The sequence below is a fragment of the Silene latifolia genome, chromosome Y (genome assembly GCF_048544455.1).
Source record: "Silene latifolia isolate original U9 population chromosome Y, ASM4854445v1, whole genome shotgun sequence".
In the NCBI taxonomy this organism is placed as follows: domain Eukaryota; kingdom Viridiplantae; phylum Streptophyta; class Magnoliopsida; order Caryophyllales; family Caryophyllaceae; genus Silene; species Silene latifolia.
The window spans coordinates 476,552,067-476,561,179 of record NC_133538.1 but is presented as its reverse complement, the minus strand read 5'-3'; the positions used below and the strand labels follow the sequence as shown (position 1 = coordinate 476,561,179).

At 37.6% G+C, this 9,113-nt stretch overlaps 1 non-coding gene across 1 annotated transcript; it reads right to left on the bottom strand.

Moving 5' to 3' along the window:
- Positions 1-8,221: 8,221 nt before the first annotated feature.
- LOC141635731 (small nucleolar RNA R71) lies at positions 8,222-8,328 on the bottom strand. Its single transcript, XR_012540394.1, has one exon. It is a non-coding gene; the product is annotated as a small nucleolar RNA R71 (small nucleolar RNA).
- Between the last annotated feature and the right edge of the window lie 785 nt (positions 8,329-9,113).

Below are 9,113 nucleotides of genomic sequence, written 5' to 3'. Positions count from 1 at the left end.
ATTAGATTAATCATGAATCATTCCCCATGTTGGTTTCCCCTAATTACCCATTAACCCCTAGCTAGGTCACTACTCACTCATTATCATGTTGATCATGCTAGCAAGGTTGTCAATCATATCAACAAAAGGAAACATAATGGATAAATGAAAGTAATTAACAATAATTAAAGAGGGATTAAGAGAATTATACCTACTAATGATTCCAATAATAAAGCAAAGAATAAAAGAAGTACTTGATGCTTGATTGAGAGGTTGTCAATCTCCCAATAATAACCCAAATAATCTTCAATTACCCAAAATAAAGGATGAACAAAAGAGAGATTAAGGAAATAAAACTTGTATTAGAACTTGATTAATTGTTGATTACAATACTAAAGAGAGATTTGATTGATATTAACTACTCTAATTATTGATAAGAAGAACATGCTCTTCTAATTAGACTAATGGGGTATCTATAGTGGAAATTAGGTGGATGCATTAGGGTTAACTAAAGGTTACACTAGTAATTACACTTTTTAGATTGAGCAGGGAGGAGCCGGTATTTTTCGAAGGAAGGGCTTCTTTCTTAGTATCTTGGAGAAGACGAAATTTCGCTGTACTGGAATCCGTGCGTATTGGAGTCGGGACGGGCGGATTCAGGCGAGGGAAGACGGGCGTCATCAGGAGAATCCGGGCGGATTCTGTGGCTGCTGTCCGGGCGTCTTTGGAGGAAGATGCACGGATTTTGCTTGTGGAGGACGGACGGATTGTGGACAATCCGCTCGGATTGTAGCTCAGCACTATTTCTTCTTCTTTTCTTCCCTTTTCTTCATAAAATCCTTGGGGATTTCCTCGGGGATGCAAGGATCCTTTCTCAACATTGCTCATCTACTATCATATGTATAAAGGCCTTCTAATCTCGTCTCTCCTTGATGCTTGGTCATTGAATTCAATCAATTTAGTCTTGTTTTGCCATGAAAATGCAAGATTTGCACTCCTTTCCTACCAAGGGATCAAAATCTCAAAGATTATGCAAAACAAAGAACAAAATACAATAAATGACCCAAATATGCACTAAAAAGCATGGGAACAAGGCTAATTCGGGGGCTAAATATGCGCTAATTATGGTCACATCAATTAGCCCATAGTCACTTGTATGAGATGACGTCTCGAAGTGACTAGAGTGTGATGCAATTGATGGCAAGTTCAAGTGCCATATAGTCATATGAGATGACTAGTCGATCACATAGGCAGACTGTTAGGAATACTTTGTCGGGCAGTGACCGCTTATAGAGTTCTGGCAAATTTATATAGCCTGGTCGTGGCGAGAGCTACTATAGTATTCTAATGAGTCGATTATTTTGACTAGAGACTGTTCGCCTAAGATAGCACAGTTTCAGATTAGCTTTGATTTATGTTACTACGACCTTCGTAAATGGGGTCAAATGGGCATATTTTGGGTTATGATGGTTGTGGCTAGTCGAAGGGAATAGTGCCATAGAAATTGTCCACCCCTTTGTCAGGGTTAAAACAATATCTCAGGGCCACTCGAGGAGTAATGAACTTGAAATGCTTGGCCACGCTCGGAAGGTTTCTATGGTAGAAAATTCTGGTCAATCAGTTATTCTCCAGATCGAGGAAACCACTCTCGATATGATCACTTGCTAGTACGACCCGAAAGACACCTTGCATTGAGTTGGAGATAGTAATAGGACAAGAGAATTGGTGACGCACACTTGTCGAGGACAAGTGGGAGATTGTTGGAATATGTGTCCTCCGACAATATTGCGATCTCAATTGTCGATCATTTTGATCACATATTTAAATCTCATAACAAGAATATGGAAGGTATGATACATTACATATATAGTCAACTGGTCCACACATATCGGTAATGATTGGCTGCCTAGAGTTTGACATTACTGTCGTGCGACGGTGGTGATCAGTTGATCCCTTGAGGTCACATCTAAAGGACGATTCCCTTAATTGAAAAATGTTAATTAATTGTATATCGATACAGATTAATTAATTTCTTAAAATTCAACAAAATTTATCATAAGAGAGAAAATGACATCTTATTATAATGTGATTAAATAAGATTTTATTTAGTAATTTAAGAAGTTATATTACTAAAATTAATCGGTGTTTGCGAAACACGCGAGATAAGAATGATAAGTTAGTTATAATTACAAGATGTTTTGAATTATACTAACTAGTATTTAAATGACCATTTTATGAGAAAGTAATTTTGAATTACTAGTCAATTTGTTAAATGTGATTTATTTAATTTTGTAAATGTTATTTAATTTGTTAAATATGCATTTTAAATTAAAACATAACATAAGACATGTCACATGTCACATGACATACAATTGTACAATTGACAAAAATAAAATGGACTCCATATTATACATCAAAACCGAAAATTGATGGGCAATTTTAGAAGTTTTGTCTTATTTATTTGTGTATGACACTTGATAGTGACTTGACCATGACAAATGCTTACACTAATTTGTCTTGTGATGATGAAAAGGAAAAAGAAAAATGGTCCTAAAACCATATATGCCCACCGGTTTTTAGATGCCAAAATTGAGAATTTTTTCTCAATTATTCATTCTCTTATGTTTTTATAAAAATCACTACACTCTCTCTCTTGTTCTTCATAACAGTTTTTTTTATGAATCTAATTTGTACAAATCAATCACTAATAATACTAGTAGTAGTATATGAGTATTAGTAATCGATTTTAAGGTAAACCACATTACAAATATCTAGTACATATTATTTTGTGGGATTTTGGGATAGTCTTGGGTGCTACTTATTGGAGGGCTTCTATTTTGAAGTCTTGGATGATCATCCTTATGTATTTTCTAGCTCAAGAACAAATGAAGGTAGGAGACCATCATTTGTGCCCATTTGGCCGAATTTTTGATGGTGAGAAATAGATTTTTCCATCTCTTTTATTTTAGTTTGCATGCATAAGATCTAGAATTTATTTTATGACTAAATAAATTTGAACATATATGAATATGTTAAATAATGAGATTAATAATTCCCAACAGAATGGAGAATGAAGTTGGTAGGCTTCGCACTTGGAACTGTAAGCTATGCAATCAGCTCTGAGTGTTGGCCAGAAGTAGCCCGTCCTTAGAACTTTGCTTGCCAGGCTTTTGCCACCTTTGTGATTTGCACAATATCCATTATGTATGTCCTCAATAACTTGTTTAGGTTCATGAGGTTCCAGGCACCGTAGATAAGGTCCAGCCTGAGACTTTTTGAACAACATGTTATTTATAATAGTATAGGTGGAAGCTTTGATCTAAGGGCCCTTGCTTCATGCCTATCTTTAGGTAGTGTTCCCTGTAAGAACCAATCATAGTATGGTTTTGTCCAAGAGTTTGTGTCCTCATTGATGGGAAAAGTTTGGTCCGGCTTTTCAATGGTTGGTTCTAACATATGAACAATGGGGATTTTATCAAATACAGCAGGGCTGAAATTTGATCCCAGGCTGGCTAGGGCATCAGCTTGAGTATTTAGGTCTCTTGGTATTTGATCGATGTCAAATGAACTAAACTTTTTGCAAAGGTTTTTGACGTAGTCTAAATAAACAATCATTTTGGAATCCTTTACAGCATATGTTCCTTTGACTTGATTGGAAATTAAAAGGGAGTCAGTTTTTACCTTGAGATTTTTCACACCAAGATCTATACATACCTTGAGTCCAGCTATCAGGGCTTCATATTAAGCTTCATTGTTTGTTGCTTTGAACCCACAACTAATAGCTTGAGCAATTAGGTCTTCTGTGGTGAATTTAGTACTAATCCTAGGCCAGTTCCTCTCATATTTGTTGCTCCATCTACGTGTAAGGTCCATTCCTGGATTAATTTATAGGTGTCTAGATGGTTGACCTCTTTTATGAGGTCTGGTTCTAGGTTGGGGCTAAATTCAGCCACAAAGTCTGCTAATGCCTGAGATTTATTGGCTGTCCTGGGTTCAAAGGTTATGTCATAAGTACTTACTTGTACTGACCATTTTGCCATTCTGCCTGAAAGTTCAGATTTTCTAAGGACATATTTGATAGGCAGGTTGTTCCTGACAATTATTGGGTGACTCTCAAAGTAAGGTTTAAGTTCAGTACAGGATATAATTAAAGCAAACACATATTTTTCAAGTAGTTCATACCTTGTTTCTGCATCCAGGAGACTTTTACTTACATAGTAGACAGAGTGTTGTTGGCCTTCAACCTCTTTGGTTAGGACTCCACTTACTGATATTTCAGTGACTGATAAGTAAACCGTCAGGGGTTCTCCTTTGTTAGGTTTGGCCAGTAGTGGAGGGGTAGCCAAGTAGGTTTTTAAATCTTGGAAGCTGCTTCATGTTCAGGCGTCCATTTGAATGATTTGTTCTTCCTGAGGAGGTCATAGAAGGATCTGCATCTTTTAGACGACCTTGATATGAATCTATTCAGGGCTGCAACTCTTCCTGTTAATCTTTGGATATCTTTAACTGATTTGGGATATTCCAATTCCAAGATGTCTTTTATCTGTTCTAGGCTGGCTTCAATCCCTCTTTTTGTCACCATGTATCCAAGGAATTTGCCTTACGAGACTCCAAAGTGGGATTTGGAAGGGTTGAGCTTCATTTAGAATTCATTGAGGATCTTGAAGGCTACTTCTAAATCTTTTACATGATCTTCAGCCTTCTTTGATTTAACCACCATATCATCAATGTAGACGTCCATCCTTTTCTATTGTACAAGCTTAAATGGTTTATCAATATTAAGTTTATGGGTGATAATATTGACATCTATACAAGTCATATCAAAGTGGGACGAGGCAAAGAATGAAAATTTATTTTTAAGAAAACTTACTTGTTCTGGTCTGATATTGTCAGGGACATCAGATCCTACCAGTACATGCCTGTCAGGATACTCAGGGTCTAAAATTACCTGATCTGTCTCCATTTTGGTTTCTGCCACATAAGTACTCCTGACAGGGTACTGTAATTGTTAGGCAAGAGACTTACCTGCCTTGGAAGGTTTTAATGATTCAGTAATATTCCTGGGCAGATTTCTGTTCACCTTTGATGGTTGTTATTCCCCAATCTATTGGTATTTTGACGCATTAGTAATAAGTTGAAGGGATAGCTCGGACATTATGGATCCAAGGTCTGCCTAGGAAGGCATTGTAGGATGACAGACAGTCCAGGACTCTAAATCTCTCATATGAGGAGACTCCTTCTGTGACACTCCTATACTCCAAGTGCCTTACCAGGACCACTAAGGTATAGGAACATCACCATCTCGGTTTCCCGAGGCAATGATAGTCAAATGACAATGAAGAAACATAATTTAAATAGCAATACGGTTTAAAGTGACTACATGTTCAAATCCAAAACTAATAAAAGTACAATACAAGTTCTCAAAATCCAAATATCTCAACAACTAAAGTATAACAGCGGAAGACTCTAAACTGCCTCGTGGTGACTCATCCCATCTATCCGAAATGCATCATATCAAACCTGCTGAACAACTGATCACCATCCCCGAATGGATCACCATAGTTTTTAAAACATTTAAACGGGGTCAGTACTAATTACACAACATAAAACAAAATAAGGCAAATATCAAACAGCTCAATCATCACATCAACCCCAACTCCATAATCAATCTCCTCATAAGTGACCACACATTAAAGTGTGTAGTCCTGCTAGAGTACCCATCGCAACAGGTACTCCTCACCGCCAGTGGGGGACCGCTGATGTGACCATTATTTAAGTATATTTAGTCCCCAAATTAGCCTTGTTTCCACGATTTTTAGTCCATATTTGGGTCATTTATTGTCTTTAGTCCTTTGTTTTGCATATTCTTTGAGGTTTTGATCCCTTGGTAGGAAAGGAGTGCAAACCTTCCATTTTCATGGCAAAATTTTGCTAAATTGATTGAATTCAACGACCAGGCATCAAAGAGAAGACAAGACTAGAAGGCCTTTGTACATATTGTAGTAGTTGGGCAATGATGAGAAAAGATCCTTGCATCCCCGAGGAAATCCTCAAGGCTTGTATAAAGAAAAAGGAAGAAAAGAAGAAAGGAGGAAGCTGACTCAGAATCCGAGCGGATTGCCCACAATCCGCCCGTCCAACACCAGGAATCCGAGCGTCTTCCTCAGAAGGACGCTCGTCCAAAACCACCACAATCCGCCCGTCTACCCCACAAATACGCTCGTCCAAGAGACCCACAATCCGCTCGTCCCGTGCTATGGACGCTCGGATTGTGTGACAGCTATTCCGTCTTCTACTTGTTCTATGATGGATGCGCATACCTCGGGAAAGACTAGCAAAAAGGAGCCTCGCATATTTTTCTGACAGGAGCGATTCCTCAAGGACTTAATCGTCATTTAAGCCCTTAGTAAACCCTAATTTGTGTACCTAATCCCCACTATAAATACCCATTAGTCTAATTAGATAAGCATGTTGTTCTTAGCAATCTCTAGTGTAGTTTATATCAATCTAATCTCTCTTTAATCTTGTAATCAACTTTTAATCAAGTCTTAATACAAATCTCATTTCCTTAATCTCTCTTTCGTTCATCTTACATTTTGGGTAATTGAAGATTATTTGGGTTATTATTGGGAGATTGACAACCTTCTAATCAATCATCAAGTACTTCTATTATTCTTTGCTTTATTATTGGAATCATTAGTAGGTATAATTCTCTTAATCCCTTTTTAATTATTGTTAATTATCTTCATTTATTCATCATGTTTTACTTTGTTGGTATGATTGACAACCTTGCTAGCATGTTCAACATGATAATGAGTGAGTAGTTTCCTTAGCTAGGGTTAATGGGTAATTAGGGGAAATCAACATGGGGGATGATTCATGCTTAAATTAATATGTTTTCATAGTTTATTTTCTTGCTTGTTGTGATCTCAACTTATGCACATGTTATGTTTGATGAAATGCGAGCCTATGAATCCTTGCATTTTTTACCCATCACCTATCTTTTCAATGAGACTTGTAAGACATAAACCAACTCGAATCTCATTAGACCATGCATATAGTTGAGCAGGGAACATTAAGTCGACTTGTAGGTGTTGTAAAATCTAATCGATTCGGCTCCGGGACCCAAACTTTCCTAGGATTGTAAGATATAAACCAACTCGATCCATCACAACAATAATTGCTTGCTTATAATTTGAGAATATATTTGTATGATCAATTCCCATGAATCCCCTATGACCCCATGACACCCTATTGCCTTTTATCAATTGTTTACACCCCTTTTTAATCATCTTGCTTGTTTACTTTCATTGCTATTTAGTTTAGTGATCTTCTATTCAAACCCCAAATTGTGACACCCCTAGACACCGCTAGTTACAAATGAAAATCTCACTTCAATACCCGCCCCTTGGGATCCGACCTTTACTTGCCTCTTTACTAATTGTAGAGTTGTTTGTGAAGTTATAAATATTGTTTTGGTCTAGGTGCTCCTAACGACAAGTACCAAAAACTAAACCTCAAAGAGGGCTCGACCAAAAATGGCGCCGTTGCCGGGGACGGTGTTAACTTGCTTTAGATTTTCTTAGATTGTTATTAGTTGTGTCTTTCTTTGCCTTGGGGAAGTAAAACTCCTCAAGGTTTGTTCTAATTATTTTTGAGTTGTTTGATATTTTGTTTGTCTAGAAGATGACAAGGTAACTTGTTACCCTTTGATCACGAAATTGAAAGGACTTTGACAAACAATAGAAGACTTGCTAGAGGAACTTTGAGAGGTATTAGTGAGGTTGTAGATATTAAACCAAACGCTATTGAGTTCGTCAACCCTTTTGCAATAGAAGGTGAGGAGAACCCAACACAAAATCAACCCACAATGCCTAAATTTCCATTACATTCCGTACCAACCGAGGAGAACCTACCCAATGGTACTCCCTCACCACAACACTTAACCGGAAATTTCATTGCCAAATCCGCATTTATCCAATTAGTCGAAAGAAGCCAATTTGGAGGGATGCCTATTGAAGACCCTCACTCTCACATGGAGACTTTTTGTGACTATTGTGATGCGATTTCTCAAACCGGTGTAACTCAAGATCAAATTAGATGGGTCTTATTTCCTTTTTCTCTAATTGGCACCACAAAACAATGGTTGAAAGGCCTTGATAAGGCTACTCTCGGAATTGACCCTTGGAAGAAATCGGCTCTAGCTTTCTACCAAAAGTTCTACCCACCGGAAAAGACTAACATGCTAAGAGCTCAAATTACGGGCTTTAAGCAAAGAGATGAAGAATCCTTGTATGAAGCTTGGGAGCGATTCAAGGGAATTTGTCGCTCATGTCCTCATCATGGACTTAGCGAGTGGTTCTTGGTACAACACTTTTGGAATGGTCTTTATGAAGACTCAAGAAACATTCTCAACATGGGATCAAATGGTATGTTCACCGAAGTTGACGATAATCAAACTTAGAACAAGATTGAGGAAATGACGGTCCATAATTCACAATATAGTAGACCTCGCAAGGCTACTAGAGGAGGAAAGCATGAAGTGGACTCTATTACTCAATTGGGTGCTCAACTTAGTGCTCATATTGATACCATCAATTTGAAGTTCGAAAAAGCTATGGCTAGACTTGAAGAAGCCTGAAAATAACCAAAGCATCATGTTAATGTCATGACGGCATCTTCATCAATCCCAAGTGGGATATGTGAGAATTATGGAACTTTGGGACATGACCAAAGTGAATGTAGGGGAACAAACGAACAAGTGAATGCTTTTCAAGCATACAAGAGTGGTACCCCTTATTCAAATTATTACAATGAAAAAACCAAATTCCACCCAAATCTCCCATGAGAAACAATTATCAAAGACCCTTTTACAACCAAAACCAAGGTTACCAAAATCAAACTCCATACAATCAATAAAATGACCAAGGTTTTGATGTTAAAAAAGAGGTCCTCCAAATGCAAAAGAATCAACAAGAGTTTTTCACTCAAATGCAAAAGGATAGTCAAGCAAAGGAAATCACCATCAACAACATCCTAGCCCACCCCAAAATGTTGGAAAGCCAATTGACTCAACTAGCATCTTCAAGTTCTCAAAGACAAAAGGGGAAATTACCACCTCAAAGTAATCCCCC